Source organism: Gossypium arboreum, chromosome 12 (assembly GCF_025698485.1).
Source record: "Gossypium arboreum isolate Shixiya-1 chromosome 12, ASM2569848v2, whole genome shotgun sequence".
Taxonomy (NCBI): Eukaryota; Viridiplantae; Streptophyta; class Magnoliopsida; order Malvales; family Malvaceae; genus Gossypium; species Gossypium arboreum.
In genome coordinates, this window is record NC_069081.1 from 80,146,669 (window position 1) to 80,166,695 (window position 20,027).

The following is a 20,027-nucleotide window of genomic DNA, read 5'->3' on the forward strand; positions in this document are numbered from 1 at the left end:
ATGATTAGTATTGTAACGGCCCAAACTCAATCCTTAAGGAAGACCCATGATTGGAGTGTCACTACCTTAAAATCTTTTCTTTTAAACTTGTACAGGCGTTGTCTTCATAAAGATACATTTAAAATAAACATATACATTTCCAAGGAAAATGAAAAACATAGAAGCTCCACTAGAAGATCTTAAAACCATATTTGGCGTAAACCTATATTTAACTACAGTGTTGTATACATATACATATAATCAGACAAATATTAATCATTCAAGATAAATAATTCGATACTTTGCAAAAAAAAAACATAATCATTTTACTGATGTTTCATTGAATTAACGATTTCAAAAGAATAACTTTAAATTACAAAATTCATTCTTCGAAATGACACTATCTAGACATCACCCCCATGCCATGCATGATACAAAAAACTTAGAAATCTCCCAAAATAGATGTCCACTAGCATTGTCTTCAAAAAGTCATTTTCTTCATCAACTATCCTAAGAAGGAAAGGTAACTAAATAAGTTCAAAGAACTTAGTGAGTTCTAGAGCAAACATCTCAATATCTATATATAATACTAATAAACCTTTCCAACTCAACAAGTCATACAGCTCGCTCATTGGCGAATACCATACACAAATAGACTTTACTATAGACAATAATCCTTTAGCACGTACACTACGTCCATGCAACCATCCAGACAACCTTCTTCATGCTAGCCACACCCAAGTCCATGATCAAACTTTAGCATTCATTTCATTCATTTCACCATGATTTGCTAATCTGGTTTGCAATAACTCTTGCCCTACAAAAGGCTACATGATCCCTTTTCATGTATCAGGATCTGCCAGTTGAATGCTCATTTTATTGAAGGCATTTCCATGATTTTGTTTTCATAAATCATTTCATATTGTTCATTCCAAAAACAATGGGTGGTGACTCAAACATGAAGAAAGCCCCTTACTCTATTTACACAGACAAGTAACTTAAACTTATAACCGCAAACCTTTATTACTCATACACAAACATATTATATTATAGGATAAAAGTGCTTACCTCAATCAAACATAAATGAGAACATTATACACACACATGAAAGCAAGAAGAAAATCACTAGAAAATGCAGGAATGTTCAAATAAAAGGACCTTTGCCCTTTTTATGAGAGCCCTTAGGAGTATATTGAGCTATAGAATAAATAGTTAAACTTATCAATTCATTGCACTAGAAAACTAAACAAGTACACAAGAACATGAATTAGAAAACCCAGAATCTGAAAGTTTCCTCCTTTACCCCTTAAACTGACCCTTAAGCGTGAAACCCTAAGGCACTGTAAATGACTATGAAAATACCTGACTTTCATCGATATTTACCAGGTACTAAGATACAATGGAGTTGCTTGAATACAGCGAATCAAGAATCTTCAATAACATCTTAGGTATAGGATTTTCTAAGAGAAAATTTCAAAGGAAGTTTGGGAAGAAAATATGGTTACCAAAGAAAGCATAAAATTTACATAGAAAGCCAAAGCTTACTTTATACAAATATACACGAAAGGAAAAACTTAATGAATAAATCCAATTTCCCTCCAAACCCCTCGTTCCTTATTATTAAGCATTTCTCTCTCTTCATAAATGTGGGTATAACAAGTTAAAAAAACTTAGTTTCTATACTAACCAAATTCTCATTTATCTCATCAGATTGTTCAACCAATATAATAAAATAATAATAAATCATACGATTCTTTTCAAATTAAGGTCTTATCACTAAAGGCTTATTGTTTTGTCTAACAGTTGGGGTGGCGTATACTCTCTAGAAGTGTTTGCCAAACCACCAAGCTCACCAAATGCAAACTTTGCCCAAAGGAACAACCATAGGCTCATGTGCTTGGTCAAATTTAATACATACTAACTCAGAACTTACCCTATATGCCTTAATTCTATGAACAATATTCGAACACTAGAGCTTCGACAGGCGAAAAGTTACAAGTATAAGAACAAGAACAAGCTCAAGGACATGACAAGTACATGAATATGTTTTATGCTTTCTTACTAAAACAAGACAAGTTTTTAAGTATAATTTCCAATTAGTACATGTGAAACTATTTTACAAACTTATATGTTTTTATGACAAGTAGGTAACTGCGAGTTGGGTCTCACACCTTCACGGTAAGCCCAGCTTGTGAAACGATTTTCAAACTAAGTTTTGTTTTAACTCCATATTTTAAGCATACTTTGATGTTTACTGTATATTCACTGAGATCTCAATGAGCTCATGTAACACCCTTAACTAGTATTCGTCGCCGGAATATAGTCATAAGGCATTACAGAATAAAATATGATTCCAAACAATTAAATATAAATATTTAATTATTCATATAAACAAGTCTCGAAAGTTAATAAAATTATTTTCATAAACTAATACAACTTTTAAATTTGGACATTTCATATCATATCTATATATAAATAGACATACCGCTCACATGTAACAGTATAAAATATAATATACATCAACAATTTCATATATGCGGCATTAACATAGTAATCTATATGAATCTCATATGTTTTACATATTAATACATTAAAAGCAAGTATTAGGTTATAAAGCAACCCACTTCATTTATTGGTTTAATCGGCTAATATATGCATATCATTATACACATTCTCAACTTGCACCTGATTAGTAAATTCATGTAGCCATATACATAGGTAAAAAGCACCCATAAATATGAACACCTTACATGCATACAAGACACATAAAAACTTAATTAATATTACAAGACCAAATGTCATATACGCATGTCTTAACTTGATTCATAAATGAACACCAAAATTTGCACTATGCATATGTCTTCCTCTTTACCTAATAATTTATAATCTACATTAACTCAATTACATTCATAATGAACCATATGGCCAAATATATATATATATATATATATATATAACATCATACAAATATATACAATGTGCAACTTACCCTAAAATAAAGATTATACTTAGCATTAAATACATACTAAAACAACCAACCAAAATGCTCATGCAACACATGCAATACCTACCACTTAGCAACCGAATCTATTAAACTAGCATACATTCACCCATCACTTTAATTATCACATTACATAATCCCATCAAAAACTGACTAATATACCTAGTTCATAGTATCATAGCTGAACCTCATTACTCAAAATTACATAGGTATATAGGACTTCCATTATCACTTTATCAACAATCAAGCTTATTAATATGTTTCAATCAAAGACATGACAAATTAAGACTAAACATAGTAATCAAATTCATCTATATAATTCATATTAGTATGAAACCCAACCAAGGTAGTCAAATATACTTATGATCGATTTCTTCATGCCTCATCCAAAATCATTAGCCAACTTCAATGTACAATCACATAACACAAAAGATATTCATTCATGACACATAGCATAATAATCAAATGGACTAAAACCACAAATATGCCAAAACCAAGATCTAGCATAGAAATTAAGCCATTTTCGTATGGCCTTATACATAACCAAAGTTCATTATTTCAAACGAAATCCAACCCATACATGTCATAGTTCCAAAATGCAACTTATAAAATACCAAAAGTGGTTTATAGTGTGATAGACTTTACTAACGATCCCCGAGCTTGTAACTAGAATCCAAAATTTATAAAACAGAAACAAATATACACAGAGTAAGCTATTATAGCTTAGGAAGCCATAAGCAAATAAAAAATCTAGTGATATAACCAACTCATTTTAAACTAAACCGAATTATACTAGCATAAATATGCTTAGTCTCAAACAATCAATTTCATAAATGATATTTTTGTTTTTATACAAAATTCCCTCCTTGGCCGAATATTCATATCACCAATATAAGTAATTCACATTTCACTTACAAAGCCAATATATCATTATATAATCAAATATAATTATACTCATAAACACAAACTCGAGCATCATAATATATCATCATGTACACATTGCCTAAATGGCTGAATACACATGGTTACATCTATACACATATCACATATCATTTCGAAGACAATCAAAATATATCTATCAAGATAGAACACACTTTTATAATTATACACATTATATATTTACTGCATAAGTCATTTGTATCAAACATTAATTACTTACTTACCTTATCACAAGTGATAATAACCTATTCCATACCTGGTCGTTTAGCTTATTCAACATGTACTTTCACAACTTATCGCAGCCCGATGAACCATTTGGAATTGGATAGGACACTCGGATAAACACAAAAGTCGTACAATCCAACCTCCCAGACGTGGTCTTACATGTAGTCACATATCGCTGACACTGTCCTAGACAGGGTCTTACTCGTAAACACATATCGGAATAACATATCGATGCCATGGTCTTACTCGTACACATATAGGAATCCTATGTCATGACATATGTATCCTAACTATTCCTAAGTTTCATACGGGGCTTTCGGACGTCGTAACTCGGTCGAAACCAATTCGGAGATATAATAGCCAAGCTTAATCATATTCGACCATAGCTTTTATATGTTCACACACTTCATACCAGCATATAATATTAACATTTAACTACAATTAAATACGTCTATTTGCTTATAAACTTACCTCAGACAACGTAAAATGAAACAGGGCAACTAGTCGACAACTTTTGTTTTTCCCCGATCCAAATCCGATTTCTTTGGTTCTTGATCTAAACATATTCAAATTAAGCTCATTCAAACATATTTTCATTCAATTTAGTCCAAAAACACATAAATGGGCAAATTACCATTTTACCCCTAACATTTACAATTTTTACAATTTAGTCCCTATTGCACAAAACACAAAATATGCAAAATCTCAAAATATCCATGTGAGGCTGAATGTTCCTAGTGTTCATACAAGTCCATATATTTCATGTATTTTACATTCTAGTCCCTCAAATTATTATTTTTGCAATTTAGTCCTAATTACTCAAAATCATCAAAAACTCCAATACAAAACATGTTAATCTAAAACACATCTTTCATATTTCATCATCAAACAACAAAAATCACAAGCTCTCAACAATGGCATAACTCAAAATATTCACCAAAACAAAAATTCAAGAATGGGTTTTGTAGTACTCGAAGCAACAATCTCAAAAACGTAAAAATTATCAAAAATCGAGCTAGAACTTACCTTGAATCAAGCTTGAAAGAGCCGAACCCTAGGTTTATTTTCTCTTTTCTTTTGTTTTAATTTTGGCAATGGTGAATAAAATATGAACATGTCTTTCTTATTTTATTATATTATAACTTATTATATTTTTAAGTTTAATTACATATATATCCTTAATGATATAATATAAAAACCATATAATATATGTCTTATACCGTCTTACCAAAGTATTAATGGGATATTTACAACATAAATACCCCAACTTAGAAAGCCACTAACAATTTGGCCCTTATGCTTTAAACTATCAAGTTTTCAATTTACGCGATTAAGTCCTTTAATTTAATCGGATACCTAAACGACAAAATTAAATCACGAAAATTTCACAGATATAAATTCACACAAAATAAACACAGAATATAGTTTTTAAATATTTTTCTGACTCGAATTCATGGTCCCAAAACCACCATTCTGATTAGGGTCTAATCGGGATGTTAGAACTCTCCCCCTTAGGGATTTTCGTCCCCGAAAATCTTACCGGTGAATTGGTTCGGATAGTGTTCTCTCATTGCATCTTCTGGCTCCCACGTTGCTTCTTTAACCCCGTGTTTACACCATAGTACTTTAACTAACAGAATTTTCTTTTTTGGTAACTTTTTAATCTCACGAGCTAGAATATGAATTGGTTCTTCCTCGTACGTCATATCGGGCTTAATCTCAACCTCAGACGGACTAATCACATGTGAAGGATCAGATCGATATCTACAAAGCATCAAAACATGGAATACATTGTGAATCTTTTCTAACTCAGGTGGCAACAATAGTCTGTAAGCAACTGGCCCGATACGCTCTATTACCTCATACAGCCCAATAAACCTCGGACTCAATTTGCCTTTGCGACCAAATCTGAGTATTTTCTTCCACAATGAGACTTTCAAGGAAACTTTATCTCCGATCTGGAACTCTATTTCTTTACATTTCAAGTCCGCATATGATTTCTGACAATCTGATGCTGCTTTTAGACTTTCACGGATCACTTTCACTTTCTGTTCGGTTTCTTTGATCAAACTGACCCCATGTATCTTATTTTCACTGAGCTCAGTCCAGTACAATGGCGTATGACATTTACGACCATACAAAGCATCATAAGGTGCCATTTTGACACTCAATTGAAAGCTGTTGTTATACGCAAATTCAATCAAAGGTGGGTATCATTCCCATGTACCTTCGAACTCGAGAATGCAACATCTTAACATATCCTCAAGTATCTGAATGATTCGCTCAGACTGGCCATCTATTTGCTGATGGAAAGCAATACTGAAATGTAATTTCGTACCTAGTGCATCTTGCAATTTCTTCCAAAATCACGATGTAAATCTCAGATCCCTATCTGAAACAATAGATATCAGCACACCATGTAATCTCACAATCTGAGAAACATACAATTTAGCCTACTTATCCAGAAAGTAGTCTGTACGTATCGGAACAAAATGAGCCGATTTAGTCAATCTATCCATAATAACCCACATTGCATCTTTCCGGATACAAAGTCCATAATAACTCTGTCCCATTTCCACTTAGGTATCATGATCGGCTGAAGCAATCCAGAAGGTACCTGATGCTTGGCTTTTACTTGTTGACAAATTAAGCATTTTGAAACAAAGTTAGAAATGTCTCGTTTCATACCATGCCACTAATAAAGCTGTTTCAGATCATTATACATCTTTGTACTACCTGGGTGAACAGATAACCGACTGTTGTGAGCTTCATTCAAAATCATCTGAATCAACTCTGAATTCCTCGGGACACATATTCGGTTTTGAAATCTCAAATAGTCATCGGTTTTGAAATCTCAAATAGGCATCAGCATCAACTCGAAACTCTGAATCAACATTTAAATCACATTGAGCTCGTTTTTCCATCAACTCATTATCAACCTTCTTGGCATCACAAATTTTTTGAACAAATAACGGTCTTGCTTTCAATTCAGCTATTATCGAACCATCATCAGACATAGCCATATGCGCATTCATTGCACGCAAAGCAAACAGTGATTTTCGGCTTAAAGCATCAGCAACAACATTAGCCTTTCCCGGGTGGTAGTCAATCACAGCTCATAGTCTTTTAGTAATTCTAACCATCGGCGTTGTCTCAAATTCGGATCTTTCTAAGTCATCAAGTATTTCATATTTTTGTGATCAGAATAAACATGACATTTCTCACTAAACAGATAATGATGCCAAATTTTCAATGCGAACACAATGGCTACCAATTCCAGGTCATGTGTTGGATAATTCTTTTCATGTGGCTTCAACTGTCTCGAGGCATAAGCTATAACTTTGCCTTCCTGCATCAAAACACAACCCAAACCATTTAAAGATGCGTCACTACAAATAAAAAATTCTTTACTTGATTCTGGCTGAACTAATACTGGAGCTTTGGTCAAAAGGGCTTTCAACTAATCAAAGCTTTTCTAGCACTTCTCTAACCACTCAAACTTAACATCTTTCTACAATAGCTTCATCATTGGGGCTGCAATCATAGAGAAACCTTTCACGAACTGTCTATAATAACTAGCAAGTCGCGAAAGCTTCGGACTTCAAAAACATTATTCGGAGGTTTCTAATCAAGTATAGCTAAAATTTTGCTCGAATCAACCCGAATACCCGATGCTAATACCACATGGCCCAGAAAACTGACTTCACTTAACCAGAACTCACATTTACTGAATTTCGCATACAATTGCTTATCTCGCAAAGTTTGTAACACAAGTCTCAAATGTTTGGCATGTTCAACTTCACCACGAGAGTAGATCAAAATGTCATCTATAAACACAACCACGAACCGATCCAGATACGGTCTGAAGATTCGATTCATCAAATCCATGAAAATAGCAGGTGCATTAGTAAGTCCAAAAGGCATAACCAAGAACCCGTAATGTCCATAGCTCGTTCAAAAAGTACTCTTTGGCACGTCAGAGTCTTTAACTCACAATTAATAGTAGCCTGATCTCAAATCTATCTTCGAAAACACTGTAGTCCCTTTCAGTTGATCAAACGGATCATCAATCCATTGCAGCAGATACTTATTGTTTATAGTCAGCTTATTAAGTTGTCTATAATCGATGCACATTCTCATAGTTCCGTCTTTCTTTTTCACAAACAACACAGGTACACCCCAAGGAGAGAAACTCAGTCGCGTGAAACCTCTGTCTGTCAACCTTTGCAACTGAGTTTTCAATTCTTTTAATTCTATAGGTGCCATTCTATATGGAGCTATGGATATCGGAGTCATCCCAGGCATTAACTCAATACCAAACTCCACCTCCCAAATAGGTTGTAAACCCAGTAATTCTTTAGGAAATACATCTGGATACTCACATACAACTGGTACTGATTCAATGTTTCTTTCAGCCACTTTACTGTCAAGCACGTAGGCAAAATAAGCTTCACACCCTTTTCTCACATATTTCTAAGCTAGCATCGAAGAAATTACCGCTGGTAAACCATACAAATCACTAGATTCAATCTGAATCACCTCATCATTCTGACTGTTTAGATCAATGGTGTTTCTCTTACAGTTCACAACAACATCATCTAATGTCAAACAGTCTATACCCAGAATTATGTCGAACTGATCAAATGGAAGAAACATCAAATCAGCTGGAAAGCACAGATCTCGAACCATGAAGGGACTATTCTTACACACTTTGTCAACCATAACACACCGGCCTAAGGGGTTTGACACTCTAATCACAAACTCAGTAGACTCAACAGGCAAAGTTTTGCTGAATACTAAAGTTTCACAAATATAAGAATGAGTAGAACCAGGATCAATCAATGCAATTACATTAGTATCATAGAGAGTAAATGTACCAATAATAACATCTAGGGATGAAGCCTCTTCTCGCGCACGAATAGCATAGGCTCTGGCAGGTGCACAAGCCTCAGATCTGACTGTTGTATCTTTAATTCCTCTCTGACTGCCACTCGCATTACCCGCATTTCTCGATGGTCTACCTTGAGCCGTAGTATTACCCGATCTCGTGTTCTACACTGGATTTTCTTCAGCTAACCCTGGGCAATCTCTAATATAATGATCTGTCGGTCCACATTTAAAACAGGCTCGATCATGCAATCTGAAACTACCGGGATGTCGTTTACCACAATATTTATACTCGGCTTGATTTGATCTCACATTACTCACACTAGCTACTGAGGTAGCTCTTGAACTCACTGGTGATCTGTTCTGGTCTCGTCGAGAATATCCCGAAGTGGCTTTTGAACGGTTGAAATCATCTCGAAAATTCTTTGGTATTGGCTGAACTGACTTATTGAATGATCTCTTATGCGAGTCTCTAGCTTCAAAATTATCTTTCTTTTTCTCTTTCCCGAGCTCTTCAGCTTTGCAGGCTCGCTCAACAAGTACCATAAACTCTTTTATCTCAAGTATGCCAACTAACAATTTAATGTCTTCATTCAGTCCGTCTTCGAAACTTTTACACATTATTCTACACACTCTCAGGCATACTGGCTGAGTCTCACGAATTTTTGCTCATACTTTGTCACGGTCATCCGACCCTGTTTTAGCTCTAGAAATTCTTTTTGCTTCTGATCAATAAATCTCTGGCTAATATATTTCTTACGAAACTTAGTTTGAAAGAATTCCCAGGTCACCCGCTCTCTCGAGACCACTGATACTAGGGTATTCCACCAGTGATATGATGTGTCTCGAAGCAAAGATATGGCAAATTTCAAACATTTATCTAGGGTACAGGATAGCTCATCAAACACATGAATAGTATTATCAAGCCAGAGCTTAGCCCACTCATCATCATCATCATCAGTAGCTTTAAACTCTTCGGCCTCATGTTTTCTGATTTTATCAACAGGTGGCTTATATAATCTCCGCGGATCACTTACTTGAGGTACAGGAGGCATCGAAGATAGATTAATCGGGGGTGGAGGTTGTTGTGTAGCTGGGTTAGTCTGGATATATTGAGCAAACCAGTCATTCATCATTTGGTAGAAGGCTTGCTTAGCCTCACTTTCTTGATTACTCAAAGTCAGTAGAGAATCAACCGACGCTGTCCCATGCATGGGAGTAGGTGCTACATTCTCGACATCATCAGCTATAGCTCTTTCGGGATCCATTTACTATATGAAAACATATTTTCAAATGTCAGAAGTCATCACACTATCACAGTATATAATATGGCATTTATAGCTAGACTCGCACACGTTACATTAGTCCTAGAACCGACTAAATCATAGTTCTGATACCAATCAAATGTAACACCCCTAACTCGTATCCGTTACCGGAATAGAGTCATAAGGCATTACAGAATAAAATATGACCCCAAACAATTAAATATAAATATTTAATTATTCATATAAACAAGTCTCGAAAGTTAATAAAATTATTTTCATAAACTAATACAACTTTTAAAATTGGACATTTTATATCATATGTATATATAAATAGACATATCGTTCACATGTAACAATATAAAATATAATATACATCAACAATTTCATTTATGTGGCATTAACATAGTAATCTATATGAATCTTATATGTTTTACATATTAATACCATTAAAAACAAGTATTAGGTTATAAATCAACTCACTTCATTTATTGGTTTAATCGGCTAATATATGTATATCATTATACACATTCTCAACTTGCACTTAATCAAGTAAATTCATATAGCCATATACATAGGTAAAAAGCACCCATAAATATGAACACCTTACATGCATACAAGAAACATAAAAACTTAATTAATATTACAAGACCAAATGTCATATACGCATGTCTCAACTTGATTTATAAATGAACACTAAAATTTGCATCATGCATATGTCTTCCTCTTTACCTAATAAATTATAATCTACATTAACTCAATTACATTCATAATGAACCATATGGCCAAATATGTATATATAACATCATACAAATATATACAATGCGCAACTTACCCTAAAATAAAGATTATACTTAGCATTATATACATACTAAAACAACCAACCAAAATGATCATGCAACACATGCAATACCTACGACTTAGCAACTGAATCTATTAAACTAGCATACATTCACCCATCACTTTAATTATCACATTACATAATTCCATCAAAAACTGACTAATATACCTAGTTCATATTATCATAGCCGAACCTCATTACCCAAAATTACATACGTATATAGGACTTCCATTATCATTTTATCAACAATCAAGCTCATTAATATGTTTCAATCAAAGACATGACAAATTAAGACTAAACATAGTAATCAAATTCTTCTATATAATTCATATTAGTATGAAACACAACCAAGATGGTCAAATATACTTATGATCGATTTCTTAATGCCTCATCCAAAATCATTAGCCAACTTTAATGTACAATCACATAACACAAAAGATATTCATTCATGACACATAGCATAATAACCAAATGGACTAAAACCAAAAATATGCCAAAACCAAGATCTAGCATAGAAATTAAGTCATTTTTGCATGGCCTTATACATAACCAAAGTTCATTATTTCAAACGAAATCCAGCCTATACATGCCATAATTCCAAAATGCAACTTATAAAATACCAAAAACAGTCGATAGTGTGATAGACTTTACTAACGATCCCCGAGCTTGTAACTTGAATCCAAAATTTATAAAACATAAACAAATATACACACAGTAAGCTATTATAGCTTAGTAAGCTATAAGAAAAAAAAACAATCTAGTGATATAACCAACTCATTTTAAACTAAACCGAATTATACTAGCATAAATATTCTTAGTCTCAAACTACCAATTTCATAAATAATATTTTTGTTTTTATACAAAATTCCCACCTTGGTCAAATACTCATATAACTAATATAAGTAATTCATATTTCACTTACAAAGCCAATATATCATTATATAATCAAATATACTTATACTCATAAACACAAACTCGAGCATCATAATATATCATCATGTACATATTGCCTAAATGGCCTAATACAAATGGTTACATCTATACACATATCATATATCATTTCAAAGACAATCACAATATATCTATCAAGACCGAACATACTTATATAATTATACACATTTTATATTTACCTCATAAGTCATTTGTATCAAACATTAAGTACTTACTTACCTTATCACAAGTGATAATAACCAATTCCATACCTGGTCATTTAGCTTATTCAACATGTACGTTCACACCTTATCGTAGCCCGATGAACCATTTGGAATTGGATAGGACACTCGGATAAGCACACAAGTCATACAATGCCAACGTCCCAGACATGGTCTTACATGTAGTCACATATCGATGCCACTGTCCCAGACAGGGTCTTACTCGTAAACACATATAGGAATCATATATCGATGCCATGGTCTTACTCGTACACATATATAGGAATCCTATGTCATGACATATGTATCCTAACTATTCCTAAGTTTTATACGGGGCTTTCGGACGTTGTAACTCGGTCAAAACCAATTCGGAGATATAATAGCCAAACTTAATCATATCCGACCATAGCTTATATATGTTCACACATTTCATACCAGCATACAATATTAACATTTAACTACAGTTAAACACATCTATTTGCTTATAAACTTACCACGGACAACGTAAAATAGAACCGGGCAGCTAGTCGACAACTTTCATTTTTCCCCGATCCAAATCCGATTTCTTTGGTGCTTGATCTAAAAATATTCAAATTAAGCTCATTCAAACATATTTTCATTCAATTTAGTCCAAAAACACATAAATGGTCAAATTACCATTTTACCCTTAACATTTACAATTTTTACAATTTAGTCCCTATTGCACAAAACACAAAATATGCAAAATCTCAAAATACCCATGTTAGGCCGAATGTTCCTAGTGTTTATGCAAGTCCATATATTTCATTTATTTCACATTCTAGTCCCTCAAATTATTATTTTTGTAATTTAGTCCTAATTACTCAAAATCATCAAAAACTCCAATACAAAACATGTTAGCCTAGAACATATCTTTCATATTTCATCATCAAACAAAAAAAAATCACAAGATATCTACAATGACATAACTCAAAATATTCACCAAAATAAAAAATTCAAGCATGGGTTTTGTAGTACTCGAAGCAACGATCTCTAAAACGTAAAAATTTTCAAAAACCTAGCTAGAACTTACTTTGAATCAAGCTTGAAAGAGTCGAACCCTAGGTTTATTTTCTCTTTTCTTTTGTTTTAATTTCGGAAATGGTGAATAAAATATGAACATGTCTTTCTTGTTTTATTATATTATAACTTATTATATTTTTAAGTTTAATTACATATATATCCTTAGTGATATAATATAAAAACCATATAATATGTCCTATACCATCCTACCAAAGTATTAATGGGATATTTACAACATAAATACCCCAACTTAGAAAGCCACTAACAATTTGGTCCTTATGCTTTAAACTATCAAGTTTTCAATTTATGCGATTAAGTCCTTTTATTTAATCGGATACCTAAACGACAAAATTAAATCACGAAAATTTCACAAATACAAATTCACAAAAAATAAACATAGAATATAATATTTAAATATATTTTTTTTACTCGTATTCGTGGTCCCGAAATCACCAATTCGATTAGGGTCTAAATCGGGCTGTTACAGCTCACCCACTCCTCTCTTACTTCAGAGGTAAGTAGTTTGCAAAAGGCAGTTGCGAGGTGATTGATCCAAGCAAGGCTAATCAGGATAGGTACCAAAAAACACTGGAAAAAGATGATGTGGTTATTTTCTTTGGATTAGTGATATTGTGCCCAATGACTTTGCTATTTTTATTAGACCCAATTTTTTCGTAAGTTTATTTATTTTTTATTTTTGTTTTCATGCATCATAGAGTTAAATACTTATTTTTTTTATTTTTTTGAATTCCTTTAGTATGAATAAAGAGCTAAAGTTTTTTTATCCTTCCCTTTGTTCAGGCCCTGTTGTGCTCCATAAATTCAGACAAAGTATGAATTAACACCTTTATACGAGCCAAAATTTATGCAAGATATCTATGCATGTGACCCTTATGAGTTTGCAACCTTGATTTTCATGCGAACCCTTATTATTGAAAACCTTACTTGTTAGTGAACCCAACTAAAGTATGCAAACGCGTAAATGTATGACATTTATTGTTGTGAAGCCCATATTACATGTGAACCTATGCTATATGAAGTATACAAACCTATGTTTTTTAGTATGCCTTAATATTGAGTTATAAGTACTTATGTATTTTTGTTCGAATATGTGAACCCTAAAAATATCTATTTATTACTTCATTTGAACCCTGAAGCCTTTTTTGTTTGTTAACATGTGAACCCTTTCTCTTTACACAGATTTTATGTGCTCACATGTCTTATGTTTCGTACATGTTATTATGACATTGCAAGTGCATTGTGATAACTTAGCACATTTTCATTATGTAAATCTGTGGTGTGTTAGAGGTTAGGTTAGGAGTAAATGGAGAGTCACTCCGGTGACTAATGTGACATGCCAAATTCAAGTTGAACCAACTCTGTTGGGTTTGGGGTATTATAGATATAACTATGGAAGCTCTGCATGGGGTGATGATTAAGAGGTTTAAGTTGGAAAAGTGGAGAATCTGGTATGGTAAGGTACTTAGTCCTTCTATATATATAAAACTGAGAGAATGAAGTTAACAATTTCTAGAAACCACTATAGAGGTTTTGCATGTTTCAGAAAAAATAAGTTTTAAGTTGAAAATACAAAATTTCAACTCATGAATTTTGTTGTCATGCTTAGTTGTCATGATAATGGAAACTATGGCATTCGAAAAAGCTAAGCTAAAAAGGGAAAGAAGTATCAGATAAGTTTTTATAAGCACCAGATAAGTTTTTATACTCCATATCTACAATGTGGTATGATTGACATAAATCTAATTTGAATCCAGAATGAGTTCTTTGATGATGCATGATCTCTGTTGTTTGTGAGTGATATGTTTGTACATGGTCAAGTAGGTAATTGAGTATTCGTAAGTATATTGATATGCATAAAATAGTTGTGGTCACACATATTTGTGTCTAGTGTACTCTAGTTATTAAGTTTTTGTGCTCGTATGTATGTGCTTGCGTGGTTATGCTTATAAATTGTGGGGTGCGAAGGGAAAGTATTGACGGGATAGATGAAGTTAGGATTTAGGAAAGTGAATTTCTGTTAGATACCGAAAAAAATATTGCTATGAGTAAACCGTGATGTACGAAGCTTCAGGCCCTACGGAGGGGACACTGCAGTGTTTGATCATTAAGGTTACAAATGGTGAAATAGAGGAATGGACAGAGGAATAGGGAAAATGGAATTCCTTATAGATGTTGTAATACAGTGTTGTTAAGTGGAAATTATGATGTACGAAGCTCCGGGCCTTGCACAGGAAGGAGAGGGTTCTATGTTTATACATCAAGGTAGATATGAGATGAATCGATATTGACAGTTATAAGGTTCCATAGAGTAACACCGCGATGGTTGTTAATAGGCTCTATAGGGCAACACCACAATAGCGGTAAGGTCTTATGGGGCGGCACCTCAAAATATGTGTAACGTGTAAGACCATAGCGCAAATATGACCACCTCTATAATCTACTAAGATAGTAAACACAGGGTGGTCCATTGATAAAGTAAAAACGGGGTAGTCTGCCGAGACAATAAACACGGGGTAGTCCGCCAAGACAATAAAAATGAGATAGTGCACCAAGATAATAACTAGGGGTAATCACAGAGATAAAGGAAAAAGGGAAGTGAAAGAAAAGTGTAAGTGTTGACGAAACAATGGTTAGCTAGCAGATTAGTAATGAATCTGCTGAACGAGGAAAAATAAATAGGAAAGGAAGTAGTCCGCCAAAACAGTAATCATGAAAGATGGTAGGCCATATAGGTAGTAATCTTGCAAGACTCAATCGTGGGAAATGGCGTGCCCATGGTTTCTAGTTTTCAGACAAACAAAAGAAGGTTTACCCTAGAATTTCATATAGGGATCTGTCATTAAGAAATGCTAGAGGGCACTCAGAGAAACCCTATAGGCTGAAGAATTATCAAAAGTACACTGGTTAGTTTATAAAGAAAATAGGGGTTAGTTAGAACCATTAAAAGAGAGAGAGTTGCGAAAAGGGACCCTTCAAGTTATAGATATGTCTGTTAAGATTATTCCTCTTTAAGGGGAAACTATTGAAGAGGTACCAACCAAATGGCTTATTCCATAGGGAGCCAACATATAAGAGAAATCATGAACACATATGACAATTTATTGGGTATTGTAGGTCAAAGTGTTCCACAGTTGATGGGCATGTTACAGTTGAAGGCAAAGTATCGTAAACAAGGTGGGTTACAAGGAAGGAATCCAACCACAAGTCAAACCAAGTTGACTTCGTCCACCAGAGAGTCATGGGTCTCATTAAATAACCGGTAGATGGAATGTTAGCAAGTCCTCCAGGAGTACGGTAAGAAAAATGAGTCCACCAAGGACTAATCAGCCATGGAATTTTTGCCAAGGCAGTGGTCATAATCGAATGGATCATTAGGAGGGTAGGCTTGAGGACTACCTATTAAGTAAGTGGTGGAAAGAAGAATCCACACCTGGAATAAATGAAAGAATGAATATATGTCAAGTAAGGACAGAGTCTGCAGAAATGACGAGACATCTAAGAAACGACACAAGCTAGTCAAATGCTACTAGGATTAACCGGGGGAAGGTCGCTTAATGATCTATTCACCCATAGATAAGTTCAAGGAAAGAATCAAAAACCTCCACTTCATGATTTTCCCGAAACAATCAGGGAGTTAATTACAATTCGTTTATTTTCGTTTACCACCACTACAAAGTGGGACTATTTTTGGAGCAATTTAGTGAAGAAACTCACTAAGTTCTCTTAAACTTATAGAACTTTGGCTTATACTTGCAGGACTCGCGAGTGATTAAGGAACATGAGGAGGGACCAAGTTAGTTCGTGTTGGGTTGAGATCAAAGTTATTATGGTTTCATGCACATAAGAAAAGAGTATCTTTGGAGACTTTGCCTAGGGCTCAAATGTATTTAACTAATTATTTAGTTCCCTAAGAATCCAAAATTGAGATAGTGAACTTTTATTTTAAATTATTGTATCTGTTGTGAAAGTTTTTAAATAAATAAGTAATACCGTCTAATTTTAAAATAGTGAGTTCTAAACTTGTACACCAACCCAATTTAATTGTGGCACTCTATACTTAGATTTGATGATTGGGTCAGGTAAGGGTGTTAAAAATTTAGTGGTATTATAGCACGATTTAGTCGATCCTATGGATGTAGAAATTGGAAGGAGTACCCTTTATGTGCATGATGTTGATTTGGCCTAGTCCCTCAAGTCCTTATTTTTAATTAAGTTATTATGTCATAGGTGTAGATGTATTCACCTAAATGGGCAGGTAGAAACAAGAATAAACATAGAAAAATAAGGAAAAAGATACATAAAGGAAGGATAAGTAGATGCGTTGATTGAAAGTACAAGTGCTAAGGAAAAAAATTATTAAAGAAGAGATACAAAAAAATTAAAGTATTGCATCCACCAAGTGAGTTGTAGCCTTAAAGGTGTCTATGCCTTATTTTGGTTAGTCTTTCAAAAGGATTAGAAACAACCCCGCTTGATTCTTAGAAGTGTGGAACTCTAGGATGGCATTATTAAGCCTACGAATGGAGAGCAAGGTTCACATCGGAAGAACCCATAGCAATGGTTATACTAAGCTGCATGTCCAAAGTGGGTAAGGAAGGCTTTTGTGTCCGTCTTAAGTAAGGATTGACCGAAAAAGGTGAAGAGGAAATTACACTTGGATGTTAGATTTTGTATTAGTTGTATATGATATGTGAATTGTGCAAGTATACACGTCGAATCAAGTAATAAAGTGATAAGTGAGATCGTCCCCACATGGATTGGATTAGGTATAGAAGAGGTCAAGTTATGATAATGATTAATGTTATGGCAAAGTCGAGTTAAGTACGTATTGTAAACTAAAATAATAAAGATGAGTGTGAAATATATACCGACTAATATTAGAAAATGTTAAGGCAAAGCAAGATTAAAAATGCAATGGAAATTACAAGACCATTTACTTGAATAAAACACGAGTGAATAAATATGGCAAAGATGCTGCGGCAACAATTTGAAGGTTTACAATGTTGATTTGGCAAGATGGGATTACTAAGAATCTGCCCTTGTAACACCCCAAACCCGGCCTGGAAGTTTGGCTAGAATCTGGCATGTCACATTGAAGTGTTTTTCGAAAACCATGTTTCCATTAAAAACCTTTTAAAAACTTATACCCTTTTTAAACCTTGTTAGAAACCTCAGCTGAATAACATTCTTAACAACTTTGTAAAAATCTTGGCAGTTGCTGAGGCTTGATTTATAAACAATTGCGGATACGTGATGTTTTGAACAACAGTAGTTGCTTTGGAAAACCGTGTTCTAATACTTGCAATTATAAGAACAATAAGTAAAATTTCAAATTTGAAATCCAAAAAATTACAATGGCTTTACTACAACCCACATAAAACATTTAAAAGTAATAATCAAAACTATAAAATAAACAGTGTGTGTGGCTTCCTCCGAGCCCCTCACAGTTCCGATCCGTCTAAGGCTGGAAATTACCTAAAAGGTTAATAAATGGGGTGAGTTTACAAAAACTCAGTGTGAAATCCCCTACTATAAAAAGGAACAGTCAGCCATATAAAAGAATTAAAATTCTGGCCCTAGCCTTACTTACAGTTTCAGTATCAATTGGGCCTTAGCCCGCTATAACAGACAGTACCAGATGGGCTTTAACCCATTACAGAATAAGAAACATTACCAGAACTAGAATCAAAATTAGAATCAGAATCAGAATTAGGTGATAGAATCAGAATCAGAATTAGTATCAGGTAACAAAATCAAAATCAGAATCTGAATGCAATCCCAACCCAATCCAACCGTATACACCCTCGTACCAACCCACCCACCCAACCGCTACACACCACAGAAATTGCGGCGAGGCTGTTAGATATTGTGACGAAGTCACCAGAACAGATATATATCTTGGTGAAGCCACCAGATTCAAATGAGGTCGCCGAACGCTTCCTCCATCAATATAACCCATATCCCATGCAATGATATACATGTCATTGCATACAACATACAGAATCAGAATATCATGTCCATATTTGAATCAAACAATCACAGTCAAGTCATTCATATCACCAACATATATTCACAATCAAATCCGTCAACCACACAGTCCAAGTCAGTCACTTGCCCACAAGGGCAAAACAGCCATTTAACACCCTAGGGGTAAAATTACCATTTTACCCCACAAGGGTATCTCAGTAATTCTACCTTACAGGAGTATTTAGGTATTTCTACCCTACAAGGGTATTTCGGTAATTCTACCCTACAGGGGTATTTTAGTAATTCTACCCTACAGGGGTATTTTGGTATTTCTACGCTACAGGGGTATTTCGATATTTCTACGCTACAGGGGTATTTCGATATTTCTACCCTATAGGGGTATTTCAGTATTTCTACCCTACAAGGGTATTTCAGCATTTCTACCCTACAAGGGTATTTCGGTAATTTTATAAATCAAGGGTAAAATGGTAATTCTGTAAATCAAGGGTACTTTGGTAATTTTACAAGTCGAGGGTATTTCAATAATTTTACAGGTCGAGGAGTAATTTCACAAATCAGGGGTATTTTGGTAATTTTACAAACTAGGGGTATTTTGATAATTTTACAAACAAGGGGTATTTTGGTAATTTTACAAACCAATGGTATTTTTGTAATTTTATAAACAAAAGGCATTTTAGTAATTTTACAAACCA